The following is a 22270-nucleotide window of genomic DNA, read 5'->3' as shown; positions in this document are numbered from 1 at the left end:
CCGTTAACTATAATTAGCAAGAAAGGAAATCAAATGGAAACTAAGACAAAAGGACAGGAATGTGTTAGAAAAATAAGGAAGAGATGTTACAAAAATGGATCAAAAGACCCTAAATCTGGGGAAACACGATATGCTTACTATATATACAAAAATGTGAACTGTGTAACAGAGGGAGATGATCAAATCATGTATCAGTATTTACTGCAGAGTAGATGTCAATTTGTATGGCCATAGACAAAATAGATGCATTTAATGAAAAAGGATCTTGTGATTTTTTACAGATTCTGTAAAGCACGATACAGGCTTTAGAATCAGAAAACGGAGATAGGATATATATCTTTTTAAAACTTTTTAAAGTTATTGGGAAAAAACATTAATGTGCTCAACACATAACAATATATGGCTTATCAATTAAAAATGTATACTTTAACTTTATTTAGCATTTATTTAGTACATATTTTTACATGTATGAAATGATTAAACAGGTTACACAGCAAAGTGGTAACACTGCAATAATATACCTGGGCGTCAGCTTCTGTCACTGGGTTACATAAGTATTTATTAAGCATGTTAAAAGGAGGCTGTGTGGTCCAGTGGTTAAAGAAAAGGGCTTGTAACCAGGAGGTCCCCAGTTCAAATCCCACCTCAGCCACTGACTCACTGAGCAAGTCACTTAACCTCCTTGTGCTCCGTCTTTCGGGTGAGACGTATTTGTAAGTGACTCTGCAGCTGATGCATAGTTCACACACCTGAGTCTCTGTAAATCGCCTTGGATAAAGGCGTCTGCTAAATAAACAAATAATAATAATAATAATAATTATGCATAGTTACAATGTACTAAATGTGTAATTATTTTGAACAATAAACTTAATCCTTTTCGTACTTACATATATCGTGCAAAAAGATGTACACATTTAGTACACTGTAACTATGCATAATAACATTGTAATGATGTGTAAACGCACATGTATTTACTAAGTAACTACTATGTAAATATACAGTAATTACAGACACTAGTAAAGTGCGTTGTTTACGGCTATTCTCAAGAGTGAAACAGCCACATCACTCTGAATGTTCCTGTGTGTCCTGTTTAAATAACAAGTTCAATGTATGGACAAGAAAGTATATTAAAACCTGAATTAAACAGCTCAGTTTCGGTGAATCGCTTCTTAGCAATGCCACATAATTTGCAACAGTGTGATTCGTCCAGTCATTCTGTCGTTGGATTGCAATTAATGCAAGACTGATTCCAAAATGAGATGCAGTAAGACAAGCTGAAGCAGTGAACACAACTACAAAAAAATGTGATGCTAGTTCAATCAAGATGTATAAATACGGTTATTGAAAAGACTACAAAAGCCATTTCTAAATCATGATGGTTTTTGGAATCGGATGTGCGTACTTGAGGCATCGACACAAAATAGGCTTTCTGAAAGTTTGTTTGCAAAAGTCATAGACAGCAAAGAAGCATATGTATAAAATATGCATTATACAGCAGTCAGAAATTCAACTGCACAAGCTTTTGTAAGATTTTCAGAAGGTCAAGCAGACCAGCGTTTATAAAGTCCTAGGTAAAGTTAACTCTTCAGATTTAGCACAGAGAGAACAACAGAGATGGCAGCTGAGTAGAGTTTAGAACAGAAGGAAGCACTTTAAGAGCTGTAAACACATGGAATAGCTTCAGTATCACTAAAAACAGTGAGATCAATCCTATTAAATTAGACCCTCTTCGGTCAAGACAAATGTGCTATCAAGGGACGAGCCTTGATGGGCCGAACAGCCTCTCCTCATTCCCAAACCTTTATGTATTATCAAGAAATTAGTAAAACGTTTTTATTTTTATTTTCGAAGGCTAAACTGACCTGCAAGAGGTACTTCCTTTCGCTTCTTACTTGAAGAGACCTTTGTGATCAGCAGCTGTTGTATTTGACATATGCAGAGGTTTCCATCTTAAAGGTATCACTGAACAAAACATTGTATTTCTTGAAATTTAATATCTTTACCTTTTTTCCAGTGATATATTGATCAAGGATTGCACATTCAAATAAACTGCCAGTATATATATATATGTTTAAATTATTGAAAGGTATATATACAGTTATGCCCAAAGTTTTGCATCACCTAGAATTTTAGGTTGAGACAATTTTATATATATATATATATATATATATATATATATATATATATATATATATATATATATATATATATATATAAACCTATATGAACATCATTTTGATATTTAATTTAACATCATGTAATGAAAAAAATTACAAAATTATAGTAGCACAGTATTTCATGTTAGATCTTTGAAATGTCACATGTTTCAATTTGTCAGTTTTTAGTTTATAAGGGAAAACTCCAAAGCGGTGTGCAATTCAATATGTTAGCGTAACATTATTCAGCAGGTTTCATTCAACTTTATGAAGCAAAATGTGTTCATTCTATAGGGGGATGCAACATTTTGTCCAGAGCTGTACAGTAGAAGTTTCTTGCGTGATCTAAGTCAACTTTGTTTTGGGAACCCTTGATGTGGCTTGTGTCTACAAAACCAGTGCATGCACACAGAATCCTCATAATCATATAAATATCTTCTAAAATCAAGAGCTCATCTGATTTATAGTCGAATCCGAAACTTCTATATAGGAGGCTAGGAGTGAATGATAAAGTTTGGTGAAGATCAAAATCAAGGCAGTTATCGTGGTCACCATGGGGACAGACTGACATGCGGACAGACAGACAGTGTATAAGGGTCCCCATTTTTTGAACGGGGACCCTAATAAGCCATGACCGATGTAGTTTTGAAATGCATCTAGATTCGTCACAGCAGAACAGGAAATGCGGTTTCTTAAAATAATGAACTCTGTAAATAAAAAATATTAAAATCCAGCGATCTGTCTGCTTGATTCGTGACTCCCAGTTTAAAAATGTATAACATTAGTTCTGAGGAGTAACATATATTTCAAAAACTTGTAACCCAATGTTATTATTTTACAGAGGAACCATTTGTGATCTTTTTGTGAAAGTCTCTCTTGTTGTTTTCATCTTCGCTTTCTCTTTCCCAATAGTTTACACAGAATTTGTTCAAACATTTGCAAACAGGATTCAACGTAATGCTATATTAAATAGCACAATATAATGGTATTTGTAATATTTTTCAAATGTGTTTTGTACCTTGTTAAACCTTTAATAAGGTTTCAATAAACCTGGTTTGATTTAGAAAAAAAATCAGTTATTACCAGTAATCCTGAATACATTTTTAAATATGCTCGTATGAAGAACATTTTTGCCTAAAAATGGTCATAAAAGTACAACTTATGAAAGCTTGAGAATTGTTAAAACACGGTTGATCTGAGAAAACTGGGATCCTGAACAATTACAGAAATTATAACTCTGCAAAGAAAATCCTGAAGCATAAATGAGACAGAGGCCTACCTACCTTAATGTTGGGTAGAGGGTCTTAGACAGTCAAACTAGGTAACTTCCTCCTCCCTCTCTCGCCCAAATCGAAGCTTCACTTTTCTTGAAAAAAAGTCCTAAAGTAAAGGATGAAACAGCATTCAAAAGAAAGGCAAGCAGACAGTTGTTGCCCACACACAAACTTCCCTCCCTCTCCCTCTCTCTCTCTCTCTCTCTCTCTCTCTCTCTCTCTCTCTCCTCCTGCATGATTCTGACACTTTTTGTGGTCGAGTTGTTTTTTGAAAAGCACCGACTTAAAATAACCCCTATCGTTTGTGTGAAACATAACACCTGATTCTCTTTCTGTGTGTGTTTTTCATAATATGATGCAATTCCCATTCCTTCTTAAAATCAATTTTCAATCCCTCATATGTTACAGACATAATTATTGTGACTGTTCAACTGCTTTCACTGGACGCTGATTTCAATGGACTAACTGTGACTTCATTTTTTTTTTTTTTTTTACAGAATCCTGCTAATCAATTATTATTATTATTATTATTTATTTCTTAGCTGACGCCCTTATCCAGGGCGACTTACAATTGTTACAACATTATTTTTACATACAATTACCCATTTATACAGTTGGGTTTTTCACTGGAGCAATCTAGGTAAAGTACCTTGCTCAAGGGTACAGCAGCAGTGTCCTACACCTGGGATTGAACCCACAACCCTCCGGTCAAGAGTCCAGAGCCCTAACCACTACTCCACACTGCTGATGTGTTGGGATTGATTAAGAGGGAATGGGAATTTGAATTGGGGATTGAACCCCAACCCTGGCTGGTGGAGAGTAGGGTTACCACATGACTCCATGTACACTAGGACAGTTCAGACTTTTCAACTGACACCCCAATACATTCCAGTACGTTTGACCTATCTCAGCAGGACTACACTTACCAGAATGCATTGGGGGGTGTGAGTTGAAAAGCCTGGACTGACCCAAACTGCCCTAGTGTACATGGAGTCATATGGTAACCCCAGTATAGAGTCGCTTAGGGTGTGTCCACACATGTTGTGGCTAACCTAGTCGACATAGTGTTGGATTTTGGTACTGGCACAGAATAAGTAATGCGGAACACAAGGACGCAGTAAAACAATTGACCATAGGGGAGTGTCTAAGTGCAGACCACATGGTCAATAAGGCTAATTCAGTGTGAATAGCACATGGTGATATATTATGCAGGCTGATAGTTAATTATCTACTGACCTCTTTTGAAGGTTTGATTAGAAAATTGATCCGTTATAAAAAAAGTATTTGTTTTGCTGGGTTTTTGTCATTTTATGCAGCACTAGTTTTAGTGGTAAAACTTTACATGGTGTCTCTGTCTATATGCATAGTTATTACTTAGTACATACATGTGTGCTTGCACATCATTACAATGTTATTATGCATAGTTACAATGTATTTAATGTGTAACTGGCTTTTGCACGATATGCACAAGAGCACAATTGTAACAGAAAAGGGTTAGGGTTATATGGTGCAAAAAGATTCACGCAGTAAGTCCATTGTAACTATGCATAATAACATTGTAATTACATACATGTAAACATGGAGTTACTTAGTAACTACTGATCTTAAAGATTTCAATCAAGTCTCCTACCCTGTCCTCAGATAAACAAGTTTAAAATTGTAGAATTATGAGAAAAATAAATGTTTAAGCTTTTGATATTTACAGAAAAATACTACAACTAAATCAATCTATAGAATCTGTATCTAATAAGTAGGGCCCTGTGGTTTTTCACTTGTTTTTTAACCTGTAATTTAGTCTTGTAGACACAAGATGTCGATATAGTTTCTACAGTAAGCCATGTAATGAGTAATCGTCCCATTACGTTACTTCAACAATTTGAATTACAACAAAGTACATATTAGCAGATTAATAAATGCTGTAGATGGCGACAGACATTTATTTAACCCGTTACATTCCTCTCAATACTTATAACAGGATGTGACACAAGTATAAATCAATTATTTACAGGTTTTAATTTACCGGTACACTTTTACACAAATCATTTGTTTAAAAAATAAAATTACATTTCCTTGATATCCGGATCTCATCTGTGAAAACGTGTCAATAGGAAGAAACGCATCAATCAGCATCCGCAGAATTGGTAACAACTGACAAATATCTTTGAACCTTTCTTGCTAAATCGGGAAATGGTTATTTTGCATTCCTCCAAAGATCAGTCAAAAAGAAAATCCACTACAGTTCCCTTTTGCATATAGTTGCTATCCATCCGTGTCTGATTCACAGTCAGCATCAAACCCTGGAATACAATCTAATGGGCAGGGTTCTCTATCCAAACTACAGACTTCTTGTGGGTCGAAAATCTTTACTGCCTTCAGAAACTTGTGAGCTGGTTGTATAAAACGTGGTTCTATTCTGCATTGATCGGGTTTGCAGTAGCTTGTCAATCTTTCATAAACGTTGTGACTGTCTGTCCCCACGTTTGCTTAATCTGCATCCGTGCTGTGCAACTCTTCTGCCATTGCTCGGTAAGTATTTATTAATTCTGCAACTTTATTATACATTTGAACTCTAACGTCACAGCTTTCAAACCACTAGTCCCTCACCGTGCGTTGCAATCAGGGAGAGTGGAGACACCAGGTGGATATTTGCGTGCGATCTCTCAAAGAAATGCTTTCTGAGTTTAGCTTTTTCTTTAAACGCATCCATTTCTAGAATGGCCATCATTGTCCCTCGTAATTAGGGGGTATTTTCTAATTATCCAGAATTCAGTGTGTTCTCCCGTGAATTTCGTAGGGCCCTAGTAATATGTGATAAGGCTGCAATTCCATCAATGATTGTCAGTGACATAAACCACGAGAGAGCAAGCATTTTATTTGTTATGATGCTGTTTAGATCATTAAAATAGACTGCACTGAAGCACAGACAAGTTTATTCCTTATCATGTCGTGGGTCAAATGAGTTCTCTCAGTAGATTAATTTATGATGCTCGTTCATAGCTGAGGTTATGTTGTTGTTATTATTATTATTATTATTATTATTATTATTATTATTATTATTATTATTATTTATTTATTTATTTCTTAGCAGACACCCTTACAATTAAGAGCAAGATACAAAATACAATGACTTCTGTCCTAATAAGAGTGAATACAAAACACAGTACGATTTGATATCGGGGCAGTTCAAGAGCAGATAACAGTGTTGATAGTTACATCAGGGTTAGATACGAGTGCAGGTGAAATACAAAACACTATAAGATATATAAGAACCTTTAGAATTTTTAAAAATATTTTAAAAGATGAACGTTTCAGTCTATAACACTGTAAACTCCTGAAAGCTTCATATAGTACATGGATGCAAAGTGTAATAAAGCACAGAGAGGTCTGGTAAAGCATAGGCAAGCATTGTAAAGTACAGAGAGGTCTGGTAAAGCATAGGGAAGCACTGTAAAGCACAGAGAGGTCTGGTAAAGCATAGGGGAGCATTGTAAAGTACAGAGAGGTCTGGTAAAGCATAGGGAAGCATTGCAAAGCACAGAGAGGTATGGTAAAGCATAGGGAAGCATTATAAAGCACAGAGAGGTCTGGTAAAGCACAGAGGTACGGTAAAGCATAGGGAAGCATTGTAAAGCACAGAGAGGTCTGGTAAAGCATAGGGAAGCATTGTAAAGCACAGAGAGGTGTGGTAAAGCACAGGGAAGCATTGCAAAGCACAGAGAGGTATGGTAAAGCACAGGGAAGCATTGTAAAGCACAGAGAGGTCTGGTAAAGCATATAAAAAAACAAACCATGGTAAACAAAGCCTTATAAAAGCTTCATGTAGTAAATGCATAGCAAAGTGTAATAAAGCACAGTGAAAGCAAGGTAAAGAATAGCGAGGTGAATAAAAAGAAAATATTCGCTGCTATTCCTGTGATGTTCCACTTGAATTCATTATGAATTTGTGGTCATTTAAAAAATTAAAAAATAAAGTATATTGAAAAATCATTACAAAATACTGTATTCAGATGAGACTTGTTTGCAATTTTATGAAACTATTGAAATTAATTAGTCAAAAAATACAATAAAAAAGTATATTTTGTACCAAGAAGTGCCTTCTAAAATTACTGTTAACTTAATAGTTGCCATACTGTGGCTCTAACTGTAAAGCACGGATCAGTTAATGAGACAGTTTCGGTTTTTATTAAACATGGAAAATATCTAATAAGGATTTCAACTGCATGTTGGGGTTTTAATATATAACTTTGCAACACTGACAAACAGCTAGATCTGCACAAAATGTATTTTCTTTACATGAACAAAATCAGTATTTTATGCCATTGATTTATTTTATTTAACACATATATTTGTTACACCTCTTGCATGGTGTCTAGTACAAAACAGGTCTAATCAAAAAGACTATAAATTAAAACATTGCAAACAAACTACAATATAGTTATTGCAGTACGTATTTTAAACAGAAAGTGAAATCCATTGTATTGGCCAAATCAAATCATCCACAACTATTAAGCATTCCACAGTGATTAATTTAATATACTGAACTGAAGTTCAGGTCGATTGGACTACTGAAGTCTTCCAGATGAAATGTCTGTCATTGTATGTCGTGCATGATTTTTGTATTTCTATTGAAGACATTGAAAAAGGCTTCTAGTCAAAAGGTTTGCCCTTAATTTATTACGTTTGTCAGTATTTCCAAATCCATTTTGAATTATAGTTATGTAAGTCCATGAACACCAGTTGATGTACATTACGTTTAAGTAAATGCAATATTTTTGTAATAGTAACCTGTTTTTCCATATCTCTGAATGCCCATCAATTGTTATTAATTTAAGTTGTTGTGTTAGTGTTTTACCTTGGTCAAGGTAAATGGCTTCATTTGTCTTTTCTATGTAAAAATAGACTCTGAGGTTTTAAAATTGAGCATTGTGTGTTCTTTTTAGAAAAAGTGCTGGTGTTAACAGTGGTAAATGATTTGTGAGTATACCTCTGTAGGGACATTGCTGCACCTTTTGAAGTAACAAAAACACAGTGAAAAGAATCTTTCAAATATGTTTAAAATGGTTCCGCGATTTGAAATTCGAAATTAACTCAAGCTATTCAAACATGAAAAACAGGTATAACTTCATAGTTTTAATTATTGCACACAATGATTTTAAGTAAAATACATGAAACAAAAATGTGAAGAAAGTTGCAGCATCATATAACCCTTTGCAATTTCGGTGAGGTGCCAAAACACCTCATTAAAATATTGATACCCACAGTATATTTGGTCCCACAAAAGTATATTATAATTTGCGTGATTCATAACTTGTTGACAAATTCGCTGTTAATAAATTTTAAGCACCTATTATAAAGCAGACAAAGTTTTGGCTAATGCCTGTTTGAGTTTATGGAAAAACGGGTAACACATTACTTTGTGTCTCTAATTACACAGTAGTTACTTAGTAAATACGTGTGCACTCACACACAAGTGCAGTGTTATTATGCATAGTTACACTGTACTTAATGTGTAGATCTTTTCGCATTATATAATCCTAATACTAATCCTTTTCTGTTCTTACATATGTTATGCAAAAAGTATTTTACCTCTTTAAAAAAAATTGGAAGTTAGACTGGAAATAATATATATATATATATATATATATATATATATATATATATATATATATATATATATATATATATATATATATGATAGAATTGACTATAGAACAGGGGTGCCAATCCTGGTCCAGGAGGGCTGGTGTCCCTTCTGGCTTTTGTTCCAGCTGTCCCCTAAATTACTTAATTGGACCAATCAAGCACTTATTAGAAGCTTAATTGGTCCAATTAAGCAATTTGGGGTACAGTTGGAACAAAAACCAAGGGGGACAGCAGCCCTCCAAGACCAGGATTGGCACCCCTGCTATAGAACACAATAGAAAAAAGAAAAATGAACCAATAGCTGAACATTTTACAAGAAAAAATACACAACATGACCTACAATTTGTAGTTTTAGAAGTAATAAAATTATGTACAAATTATACAGAATAAAAAAGGAAAAAAATGGATAGACTCAAATACCATGATGCCTGAAAGTTTAAATAGTTAATGATACAACAATCTATTCCTCTTTATGTAGTAAATTACATCAAACACAATAGATTTGAAATGAGTCAGTGTAGTTACCGTGGCATCAAAAGCCTATATCAAGAACTCAATTCAACTTAAATTAAAACATTCATTAAAATAACCATTTCAAATTAAACATGAACTTCCTTTACTGCACTTCCTGTGTACCGAACTCTGACAGGTAAAACTACAACAAACACAGGTGCGTATTTGATGAACCAAAGTCTTTTAGAGCAGTTTACAGTATCAGGGAGATTGTATTAAACATTTAGTGTAATCTCGAGATAACACTTACCTTCCTTCAAGAACAACAGAAGTGCCTCACTTGTGAAAATAACAAAACAGAACATGTATAAAAACAGCCCTGGTTTTTATAGCGTGTTAGACATTGTAAAACCACAAGTGTCATTAACCTTTTAATGGGTTTCAGTCTGACATGCTGAACGGAAATCTTGTTTTTTAGTGTATTATTTTGTTTGCCCTTTAACTAAACCTCTTGTTTATACTTTCTCTGAAAAGAGCACATGAAGTACTCTGAATTCAGCCACAAACCAAACTTATAAAAATGGTGAAAGTTTATGAAAAATTATATACAGCAGTGTGCAAATGTATTAGAACACCCTGTTGCTTCTGTAGGTTTGATTTGATGTGCGTATGAAATCAAACCACCGGAACTGAAAATCTTGGAAAATTGTCAAAATAGGCAAATTAGCGAGTGTCTAATTTAACTGATGACGTTAATAAGCCACACATGCAATTAGTTCAAAGCAGTAAGAGAAAAGGAACACATATCCACAAATGGTAATATGTGTGAGACTTTAGAAGTTGTTTATTAAAAGCACAAAGTGGTCGACCACTTTCACACAAGAGTGATCACCTATTATTGACCGAAATGACCGAGATTTGCATGCCCTCCAGGACTGGGATTCATTGGATACATGCACCTTCATATATCACTGAATTGGACAGTCCTCAATAATTTGTATTGTTTACACCAAGTCTTATAAAAATGGGGTAAGTGGTTCTCAAGATGTAAAAAGTGTGACGTACAGTACAGACACCTCCATAGTAGTGGTTAGGGCTCTGGACTCTTGACCGGAGGGTCGTGGGTACAATCCCAGGTGGAGTACACTGCTGCTGTACCCTTGAGCAAGGTACTTTACCTAGATTGCTCCAGTAAAAACCCAACTGTATAAATGGGTAATTGTATGTAAAAATAATGTGTAAAAAATAATGTAATTGTATATAAAAAATAATGTGATATCTTGTAACAATTGTAAGTCGCCCTGGATAAGGGCGTCTGCTAAGAAATAAATAAATAAATAAATAATAATAATAATAATAATAATAATAATAATAATAATAATAATAATAATAATAATAATAATATCACCAATATCTGATTCCCAATAACTTGCTAATACTAAGTTTCATCACATGTGGATCAGCAGTTTTACAGATAAATGCAAAAAAAAAAGTGACACAGATGGACAGACCGACAGGACACATATATCCCAGAATCTGATGTTATGCTAGATAATGTTAATGCCAAGTTACATCACAATCGGACAAGCAGTCGTCCAGACACAAGACAAAATGTAAATGTGACATACAGATGAACCAATGCATGGACAGGCAGGCGCACTGTATAGCCTAGGATCTGCTAAATAATGTTAATACCAGTTTCATCACCTTTTAAAATGTCTATTGTGTATCAGTGACACACCCGTGCTTATCATTATTAAATAAACCCTTAATTCAGCAAAAGTTCACATGAGAAGATGCACCTGCACGCTAGCACGGTTTCTCATGAACTCAGTAAAGCAGGGATTGTGGTTTTCAAATTAATAGGTGTGGAGCTGATGCCTGATTCATAAGAACTCAATAGGAAATCATTTGCTTATTCGTGCGTAATTGCATTTGAATTGTCAACACCGATGATGTCGCCTTACTGGAAATTTCATTTTGAATCACATTGTCTGTGCTGCCAGAAACCAATGACAATGCAGATAGACTGCCATGAGTTGCAGTTTTATTCCACGCTTTTGTGATGTGTCAGATTATGGCATGATAATATGATGAGTTGTTTTAAGACTATAGCTCCCAAACTGTAAAAAGTGTATTGTGAAACAAACTCAATTAGATTTTAGCTACGGTCCCTTGTTTCCTACTTAGGTGGGTGCTATAACCCTAACCTCTATGTAACTACCTAATCTTTATAGGAATAACGTCTAACAATCTCTCTTTTTTCTGTTTCAAATACTATTGTGTGAAATGTATAATTACAAAGCTTACTGACTACTTTCCCTTTCCAACTAGGACCAGGACCAGAGGACAGTTGGAAATTAAGTGGACATAGACTTGGGTCAGAGGGAAGGAGACACTTCTTCACACAAAGAGTGGTGAGGGGATGGAATGAGTTACCTAGTCATGTGGTTGAAGGAGACACTTCTTCACACAGAGAGTGGTGAGGGGATGGAATGGGTTACCTAGTCATGTTGTTGAAGGAGACACTTCTTCACACAGAGAGTGGTGAGGGGATGGAATGGGTTACCTAGTCATGTTGCTGAAGGAGACTCTTCTTCACACAGAGAGTGGTGAGGGGATGGAATGGGTTACCTAGTCATGTTGTTGAAGGAGACACTTCTTCACACAGAGAGTGGGGAGGGGATGGAATGGGTTACCTAGTCATGTTGTTGAAGGAGACTCTTCTTCACACAGAGTGGTGAGGGGATGGAATGGGTTACCTAGTCATGTTGTTGAAGGAGACTCTTCTTCACACAGAGAGTGGTGAGGGGATGGAATGGGTTACCTAGTCATGTTGCTGAAGGAGACTCTTCTTCACACAGAGAGTGGTGAGGGGATGGAATGGGCTACCTAGTCAAGTTGTTGAAGGAGACTCTTCTTCACACAGAGAGTGGTGAGGGGATGGAATGGGCTACCTAGTCATGTTGCTGAAGGAGACTCTTCTTCACACAGAGTGGTGAGGGGATGGAATGGGTTACCTAGTCATGTTGTTGAAGGAGACTCTTCTTCACACAGAGAGTGGTGAGGGGATGGAATGGGTTACCTAGTCATGTTGCTGAAGGAGACTCTTCTTCACACAGAGAGTGGTGAGGGGATGGAATGGGCTACCTAGTCAAGTTGTTGAAGGAGACTCTTCTTCACACAGAGAGTGGTGAGGGGATGGAATGGGCTACCTAGTCAAGTTGTTGAAGGAGACTCTTCTTCACACAGAGAGTGGTGAGGGGATGGAATGGGCTACCTAGTCATGGTGTTGATGCTGAATCACTGAGATCCTTTAAGACCTGACGTAAAACTGACTTTCTCTTGTTTGTAAAGTTAATGTTCTCATCCGTTTACAAGCGGAGCAAAATGACTTTGAAATACCTGTAGTTTTAGTTACTGGTCATGAAGTTGTCAATATGTTTTCAATTGTCTATTTTCAGTTGTCTACCATTTAAACGGTCCCCTACATTTTCAATAAACCTTGATTCAGTATATATAGTTACCTTCATATGTTATGTCTTTATTTTAAAAAATGACATTACTTTTCACATATAGTGTTCAGTTACAGTGGTGTATAATGTATCGCTACTGTTAGTGATCTAACTCCAATACAAGAGCCTGATAAAACAGCACATATTCAGTTTAGTAAAATATTATAATGTCTAGTTGTTGTTTTATTTTTTAAATGTGGACCTTTCTTCAAGAAAAAGACTAAAAAGACACTTCATTAATTTGTGCTAAAAGTATTAGGACAAATGGATGTGGATTTACAGGTACATAAAAACATTCGCATTATTGGACTGGTTATTTTGAAAGGACTGTGAAACCAGGCTTCACCTCAATCCTTTTTTTTTAGCAGTCCTCTTTTGTTCCTGTTGACGACCATGTAAAGTCCCCTCCTACATTCACACATGAAGTGCCCTTGTCCTCATTTGAAGACAGGCTACTTTGTAATTTTTAGGAACATTTTTAACTGATACCTACCTGTTATTTCAATTCAGAGCTCTGTTCCCTGTGTGTTGAGCATCACAGCCTGCGTCAAATTTCACTTTGGGCAACTTGACTGTCCTCATAATAGGACGCTGGGAATAAATGTTGAAAGTATGAGCTAAAAAGAGTGAACACTTTTTGAATGGTAGCATATTGACTTGGATCAAATGACATAAATACAGCTTGTGTTTCACAAGTTTGGCACTTAGTGGCACTGCTGTATTCAATAGTAAAACACAACACTACCCAGATCCTTGATAGCTGATTGATCTTAAAGGAACCCAGTGATTCAGCATCAACAACAGGATTCATTACTCCAGTATTACATTTATAAAAGTGTAACCCATAGTAAAAGCACATTAACGTGTAATAAAGCACAGTGAAAGCATGGTAAAGCATTGGCCAGCATTATAAAGCACAGAGAGGTACGGTAAAGTAGATTAATAAACATGGCGAACCAGGGTAAAACTATGGTAAATGCACAGCAAAACCACGAGAGAAGCATTAATACCACAGTAAACTCTTAGGCAACGCTTCACACTGTGTCTGAATTACTGTGTAGTTACTATTGTAATTACATGTAATTACACATACTTAATGTACAATGTACTTAAGGTGTACATTTCTGCACAATACACAATCAGAGATAGGTTAGGGTTAGGTTTAGAATTAGGGTTATATCATTCAAAAAGTTTCATGCATTAAGTACATTGTAACTATGCCTAACATTGCAGTTATGTGTAAGTACGCATACAGTGCCTTGCAAAAGTATTCAGACCCCTGACCAATTCTCTCATATTACTGAACTACAAATGGTACATTGAAATGTCATTCTGTTTAATATTTTATTTTAAAACACTGAAACTCAAAATCAATTATTGTAAGGTGACACTGGTTTTATGTTGGGAAATATTTTTAAGAAAAATAAAAAACTGAAATATATTGCTTGCATAAGTATTCAACTACCCCACACATTACTATTTGGTAGAGCCACCTTTCGCTGTAATAACAGCTTTAAGTCTTTTGGGGTAAGTATGTACCAGCTTTGCACACAGTGTCGGAGTGATTTTGGCCCATTCTTCTTGGCAGATTTGCTCCAGGTTGTTCAGGTTGGTTGGACGACGCTTGTGGACCGCAATTTTCAAATAGTGCCACAGATTCTCAATAGGATTGAGATCAGGACTTTGACTGGGCCACTGTAGGACATTCACCTTTTTGTTCTTGAGCCACTCCAATGTTGCTTTGGCCTTGTGCTTGGGATCATTGTCCTGCTGAAAGGTGAATTTCCTCCCAAGCTTCAGTTTTTTAGTGGACTGAAGCAGGTTCTCTTGCAGTATTTCCCTGTATTTTGCTCCATCCATTCTTCCTTCAATTTTAACAAGATGCCCAGCTCCTTCAAAGTGATTGTTGGCCTCTCTCTGTCTTCTCTCATAAGTCTCCTTCTTGTTTGAGCGCTGAGTTTTGAGGGACGGCCTTTTCTTGGCAGTGCCTGGGTGGTGTGATGCAGCTTCCACTTCCTGATTATTGATCCAACTGTGCTCACTGGGATATCCAAACACTTGGATATTATTTTGTACCCTTTCCCTGATCTGTGCATTTGTATTACTTTATCTCTAACTTCTGTAGAATGCTGTTTGGTCTTCATTTTCCTTCAGATTCACAGCCTGACCAATGATACTTCAACAGTGGGGTTTTTATCCAGGAAATGTGACAGCAACTTTAATGGTTCACAGGTGGAGGCCAATGGTAAGGTAACTGTGTCCTCGTTAGGGCAATTTCTTTCATCGGTGTACACTGGGAGCTTCCACAGCAGCTTCCACTTATGCAAGCAAGATGTTTTTTATTTTTCTTAAAAATATTTCCCAACATAAAACCAATGTCACCTCACAATAATTGATTTTGAGTTTCAGTGTTTTAAAATAAAATATCAAACAGAACGAAATTTCAATGTACCATTTGTAATTCAGTAATATGAGAGAATTGGTCAGGGGTCTGAATACTTTTGCAAGGCACTGTATATTTACTAGCTACTATGTAAATACACAGTAATTGCAGACACAGTGTAGTGTTGCCCCCTTTTATATGGGGTAAAGCCATCATCTTCAGCTATAAACATATCAAACCAGTGTTCAATTACCTTTTTGAAGACTTTGAGAACTTTGGAAGTGTTTTTGTCTTTAAAATAACAATTACAAGTTTGGTCCTTATTGAATATTTCGGTGCGTCCATCTAGATAAACTGTATTGACCTCACTGTCTGTCTTCTATTCCGACCATCGCTATAAAACATTCAGTAGCGGTATACTCAGAAATACTATCTTGCTTTCAATTTCTGTTTTGCTGTTTTTTCAAAAGCCGCTAAAAAAATGGCGAGGTTCAAATTGAATCCTATTGGTTAGAAATGGGGTTAGCACAATTCCACAGCGGGGCGCTATTGAGTTTTTAATTGTGTTTTATTAAATCTATTATAAGGAGCGCAGAAAATGGTGGCCTCTTAACGTCAGTCGCTTATCTGCAATCTGCAAAATAACCGTTAGACCCCGGGAAACTCCAGTTAGAATCTAAATGACGCGGTGGCGTGCGTGTTATTAAGACAATATGTATTTTTACCTGGTAAAATCGGCCTAGCTGCATTATTTTTAGCAAAGCTCCAGATACTGAGTCTCTTGTGGTTGCAAAAGGTCATTCGTTAGCGTTCTGCGCTGAGAGACAGACAGGAACGCCCCTAGCTTGTCTCAGGAAACATTCGGGGGAAAACAGAAGATACTTTTTCTGATTTCCTTTTCGAAAAGAAAAAAAAAAATGTTTTCTGATCAAAAATAGAATTGTGTTTCTGTCACTGTAAATGGTGAGATGATGAAAAGAATGTTCAACAACTTTTTTAGTTTTTTTTTTGTTGAAACAAAACATCGTTTTGCTCTTTTTAGCTTTATTTATCTTTTAATTTTAAACATTCAGAAGTGAACTGCCTGTTTTTAATGATAAAATAAAACACATTAAAAGAATAAAAAGGGATTTTTATGTAAGTTTCCATAACTAAAAAGTAAATGTCCATATTACAGAATCATTCGGATTGTACATTATAAGGAACCAACAGAGAAATAAAGCCAAACATCCATTATTACTGCCTTTTGAAAACCACCATTATGTTCATGTCATGTGTCATTCTGTAACAGTTGCAGCCAATTTCAGTATCCAATTTTTTTTTTTTTCAAAAAACAATTATTAAAAACATCATTTAAAACACTTATGATCATTGTCTACCACAAAATGTGCACCTATTCTTAAAGGGTGTCTATTTTCGAATTGTAAAAAGCAGTGCTTGTCTGTGTGGGTCTAGAGAATCAGGGACTAGTCGAGTTAAAAAGTCGCCTGATCATACGATTTGAATGGAATGACGAAGGCAGTGTTGGCAGTTAGGGTTCTCCAGACAAACTCAAAGCAAGTTCAAAGCCAAGGTAAAGGCTGAAATATGATAACTCGAGTTTTGGTGCAACAGAATCCCTCAGAGTGATTGCAAACATCATGCAATAGCAAAGGGAATTAAAAAAAAGTGATTCATGATATCTGATATTGGTATGGGTCTGCATATATGAGCTGTAGTTTACTACAGCTGTATCATTTTATAAATGTTTCATGATCGAGCGAGGTGCGTGTCTCGTAATTCTCAATTATAGTAATCGTACCTCAGTGACAATGGAACACCCCTGAGCGATATGATTCAAGGCAGGGGATTTTTTCCCACTGAAATAGTACAGTATGTGGTACTTGTACTGTAGACTTGCAAGCTGTGGTATTCTTGGTATTACAAGTTAGACTCAAAACCAACGGAAAACTGATGAGACAATTTCAGTATTTTTAGCATCTTTTTTAAAGACTTTTTGGTGACGCTTAATATTTAACAGGGACCTGGTGTAGCTTACTAATGTGTTAAAGCAACCGTAACTACCCTTATTATTATTATTTATTTCTTAGCAGATGCCCTTATCCAGGGCGACTTACAATTGTTACAAGATATCACATTATTTTTACATACAATTACATTATTTTTTACACATTATTTTTACATTCAATTACCCATTGATACAGTTGGGTTTTTACTGGAGCAATCTAGGTAAAGTACCTTGCTCAAGGGTACAGCAGCAGTGTCCCCCACCTGGGACTGAACCCATGACCCTCCAGTCAGGAGTCCAGAGCCCTGACCACTACTCCACACTGCTGCCCTTAGAAAAGTGTCCCCATAGTAAAAGCACAGCAAAGTGTAATAAAGCACAGTGAAAGCATGGTAAAGCATAGGTGTTGTAAGCACTGTAAAGAATAGAGAGGTATGGTAAACCATATTGATAAACATGGCAAATCAGGGTAAACTATGCATAGTGCAACCTTGGGAAAACGGTCTTTTACTGTGGGCACAGGCAGCTAGTGTGGATTCGTGGTTAGGGCTCTGGACTCTTGACTGGAGGGTCATGGGTTCAATCCCAGGTGGGGGACACTGCTGCTGTACCCTTGAGCAAGGTACTTTACCTAGATTGCTCCAGTAAAAACCCAACTGTATGAATGGGTAATTGTATGTAAAAAACAATGTGATATCTTTTAACAATTGTAAGTCACCCTGGATAAGGGTGTCTGCTAAGAAATAAATAATAATAATAATAATAATAATAATAATAATAATAATAATAATAATAATAATAATAATAATAATAATAATAATAATAATAATAATTATAATGTACTGTGTTGAAGGAAAGTCGTGTTAAAGCAAACGCCGAATTTTAAAACATGATTATCTAGTACTTAAAGTTAAAGAAAGTTTGGTTTCTATGCCTTATTCTCGGGATGTCTGTTACACTTCCTGGGTCAATGAAAATGGTTAAGGCCATGGAATTTCTGTACCATGGATATTATCATCCTCTGTGATGGAAATAATATGAAATAGTGATGCTGAAACCACTCAGTACAATTACAAAACTGAAACAGATCTCATACCTTGATGAAATGGCTGTCGTGTTTTCTGTTTTTTGTTGTTCTTTTCTTTCCTGTTGTTCTTGGATATTTTCTTTGCATTCTCAAACCCTGAAGGTGTAGCTGATATTCAAACGCCTGTTTTTAAGAAAGAAAAAAATGCCAATCAATTTCAGTGGTAATTAAAAAAAAAACTGCAACGTGAAAACTGAGTCATACAGCTATCTGCCATTCATACAAATGTTTTATTGAATTAATTCAACTAGAAATGAATTGCTCCTATATGATTGGTCCCTGCTTATTAGCATAAGATAATTTACAAACCAAGAGGGGGCAATTCAGCCTATCAGCGCTCGTCCGGTTCCTAGTAGCTGAATGATCTCAAAACTTTGTCAACTCGGGTCTTAAAGGATCCCAATGATTCAGCCTCTTATCGCTTATCCAACTGTCATGAAACGTGGTATTAACATTATTTAGCAGAAGCAATAATTTGTTTATTTAGCAGACGCCTTTATCCAAGGCGACTTACAGAGACAAGGGTGTGTGAACTATGCATCAGCTGCAGAGTCACTTACAATTACATCTCACCTGAAATATTATGTGTATAACTATTTTACATACATTTTGAAAAAAATAATTAAGGTATCTATGTAATTATTCATAATCTGTTGCTTTACATTTGTGCATTAACGAAATGATTTACCCTCAACAACATGACTAGGTAACCCATTCCATCCCCTCACCACTCTCTGTGTGAAGAAGTGTCTCCTTCAACAACATGACTAGGTAACCCATTCCACCCCCCCCCACCACTCTCTGTGTGAAGAAGAGTCTCCTTCAGCAACATGACTAGGTAACCCATTCCATCCCCTCACCACTCTCTGTATGAAGAAGAGTCTCCTTCAGCAACATGACTAGGTAACCCATTCCATCCCCTCACCACTCTCTGTGTGAAGAAGTGTCTCCTTCAACAACATGACTAGGTAACCCATTCCATCCCCTCACCACTCTCTGTGTGAAGAAGAGTCTCCTTCAGCAACATGACTAGGTAACCCATTCCATCCCCTCACCACTCTCTGTGTGAAGAAGAGCCTCCTTCAACAACATGACTAGGTAACCCATTCCATCCCCTCACCACTCTCTGTGTGAAGAAGAGTCTCCTTCAGCAACATGACTAGGTAACCCATTCCATCCCCTCCCCACTCTCTGTGTGAAGAAGTGTCTCCTTCAACAACATGACTAGGTAACCCATTCCATTAAATGACAATGTGACGACAAGAAGTATGTTTCAAAAGACACTTGTTGTTGAATTTATTAAGTTTCTTTTACTGTTTCTAAGGTCCCACACACTTATATTCATCATAAAAATGAATCTCCCTCTGCTGCAAAAATTGATAACACAGAATGAGTTTTATATATTTTTTCAAGACAAATCTGTCCCCCAGTGTAAAGCATACCCAGTCATCTGTCCCACCTTCTGTTACACTATTTCAGCCCATTGAGCTGAATGAAGAGGCTAACCTTTCCACAGAGATAGAAATAAGGCATAGCAATTTCACCCATTCCAGGTTTTACTACAAGCTTCATTAGCCCCTGTGTATAGGCAACAAGCTCAGGTATGTCTTATTAAACTCTTGGCGAAACCAGGAATGAATCACACTGCTTTGCAATGGGAGTCATAGTTCCATCCCTATGTCTACATAAGAAACTAAACTAAAGCTGGAGGAAAAATATTTTGCCTGTAAAACAGCACTGTATTGAGAAGAACAGTTGCATTTAATTTATATACATTAGCACTGGCTTTACAACAAGCAAAACTACGAATCTAACGAGTCTTTTGGGGAGGTGGGGGGTGGGGGGGTAGGTTTGTATTTTTAGCAAACTAGCAATGCCAGTATTTAAATTGTATTCAGCTGTTTGAATTGAAACATAACTTGAAGTGCAGTTATCATATAAAATTGAACATTAATAGCAGCTTTAAAACACAGTCCACAACCAGTATGTTCACAAAGAGAGCACAAGGCATTGTCAAATACCTCACAAGATTAAAATATGCACAAGAACACAGAAACTGGACGTGGAACAGTGGTCAAAGGTGCTTTGGACTGTTGATGAATGAACAACGATACCTGTCCCTTCTGCCAGTTCTGTTGTCAATTCAACGCTTGTCTTCTTTCTATTCCTTAAGGATATCATCTTCAAGTATGGCTCATCCTCGTTAGACAGCTTTTTGGGTCTTCCGGTCCTGGGTTTGTCAATTACAGATGATGTTTCTCTGTACTTGTTGATTGTGCTTCGGATACCACAGCTTGAAAATCAAGAGATGCAAGCTATTTCACTCAATGTTTTTCTCTATGCAAGTCAAGCTTGTTATAATAGTAGAAAATACTAGTGGAGGCTTTGAGTAAATTGCTGATGCTCATAATGCATCAGAGTAGAAAAATACAACATGTCTAAGACTTTTGCACAGCAGTGTGTGTGTGTGTGTGTGTGTATATATATATATATATACATATATATATATTTTGTTGGTGTAAAGTGACGGCCTTTATTAGGTTGTGCTACCCCTAATACAGTACAATAATTTTACCATTCACGATACACCACAAAACTTTAAAAAGTTATATTAACCAAGGCAACATTACCGAGATAGGAAGTGAGCAATAATGCTGGTATGAATGTAATATAATGTGGTTACTCCCACCCCCACCCCAAAAGTGTGAATTAGTTTTAATACCCAAGTGGAACAAACTGATGAGTCACGCCAGCCTTAATATAATAATAAAAAACACCTTGGCTGAAATGGGATTGCTGGTTGACTGAGCTTTCAAAATCATTGCTACTTCAACTGTTTTTTTTTTAATGACTAGTTTTCCATTGTCAGCAACTGCAGATCACTTTATGAGTGTCAGAGTTCGGGTCCATTCCAATTCCTTATTAAAATCAATTTCAAACACATCGTTGATTAATATTGTAATTCACATTATTCTGTTTAAATGAGCTTCTCTCGCAGGGGCAACAAATTAAACTGAAGTCATGGTTTGTTAGTCAATGAAATTGGCTTCAAATGAAAGCAGTTGAACCATCACAACAGTCTCTCAAATAAGAATTTCCCTCGACCCTGCTTAGTGTCCCAGAACTATATACGAGAAACTCATTGCTTTAACTTTGCTGCATCCAGTGTTGTCCTCGGATATATTGTGAGAAGTGCTGAATTTAAATCAAGGGAAGTCATGTTAAAACTTTACAATGCATTAGTAAGACCTCACCTAGAATATTGTGTTCAGTTCTGGTCACCTCGTTACAAAAAGGATATTGCTGCTCTAGAAAGAGTGCAAAGAAGAGCAACCAGAATTATCCCGGGTTTAAAAGGCATGTCGTATGCAGACAGGCTAAAAGAATTGAATCTGTTCAGTCTTGAACAAAGAAGACTATGCGGTGATCACTTTTTTACACAGAGAATTGTGAGGGTCTGGAACCAGCTCCCCCATTAATGTTGCTGAAGCTGACACCCTGGGATCCTTCAAGAAGCTGCTTGATGAGATTCTGGGATCAATAAGCTACTAACAAACAAACGAGCAAGATGGGCTGAATGGCCTCCTCTCATTTGTAAACTTTCTTATGTTCTTATGTTCTTATTCAAGCATTCAAAATCCTAAAAGGTATAGACAATGTCGACCCAGGGGACTTTTTTGACCTGAAAAAAGAAACAAGGACCAGGGGTCACAAATGGAGATTAGATAAAGGGGCATTCAGAACAGAAAAT

The 22270-nt window shown here is 36.4% G+C and overlaps 1 protein-coding gene across 2 annotated transcripts in view; it reads right to left on the bottom strand.

Moving 5' to 3' along the window:
- The window catches only part of LOC117404293 (forkhead box protein P3-like), a 53786-nt gene extending 43910 nt beyond the window's left edge, over window positions 1-9876 (bottom strand). Inside the window, exons 1-2 of one of the 2 annotated variants that reach the window (XM_034007124.3) lie at window positions 9837-9876; window positions 3440-3536 (exon numbers count right to left, since the gene is read on the bottom strand). The gene's annotated coding sequence lies outside the window, so the exon portion shown is untranslated. Of the gene's footprint in view, window positions 1-3439; window positions 3639-9836 lie in introns of those variants that run through there. The other variant, XM_034007123.3, reaches the window with a different exon arrangement.
- Between the last annotated feature and the right edge of the window lie 12394 nt (window positions 9877-22270).

Source organism: Acipenser ruthenus, chromosome 56 (assembly GCF_902713425.1).
Source record: "Acipenser ruthenus chromosome 56, fAciRut3.2 maternal haplotype, whole genome shotgun sequence".
NCBI classification, from domain to species: domain Eukaryota; kingdom Metazoa; phylum Chordata; class Actinopteri; order Acipenseriformes; family Acipenseridae; genus Acipenser; species Acipenser ruthenus.
This window is presented reverse-complemented; position numbering and strand designations above follow the sequence as displayed.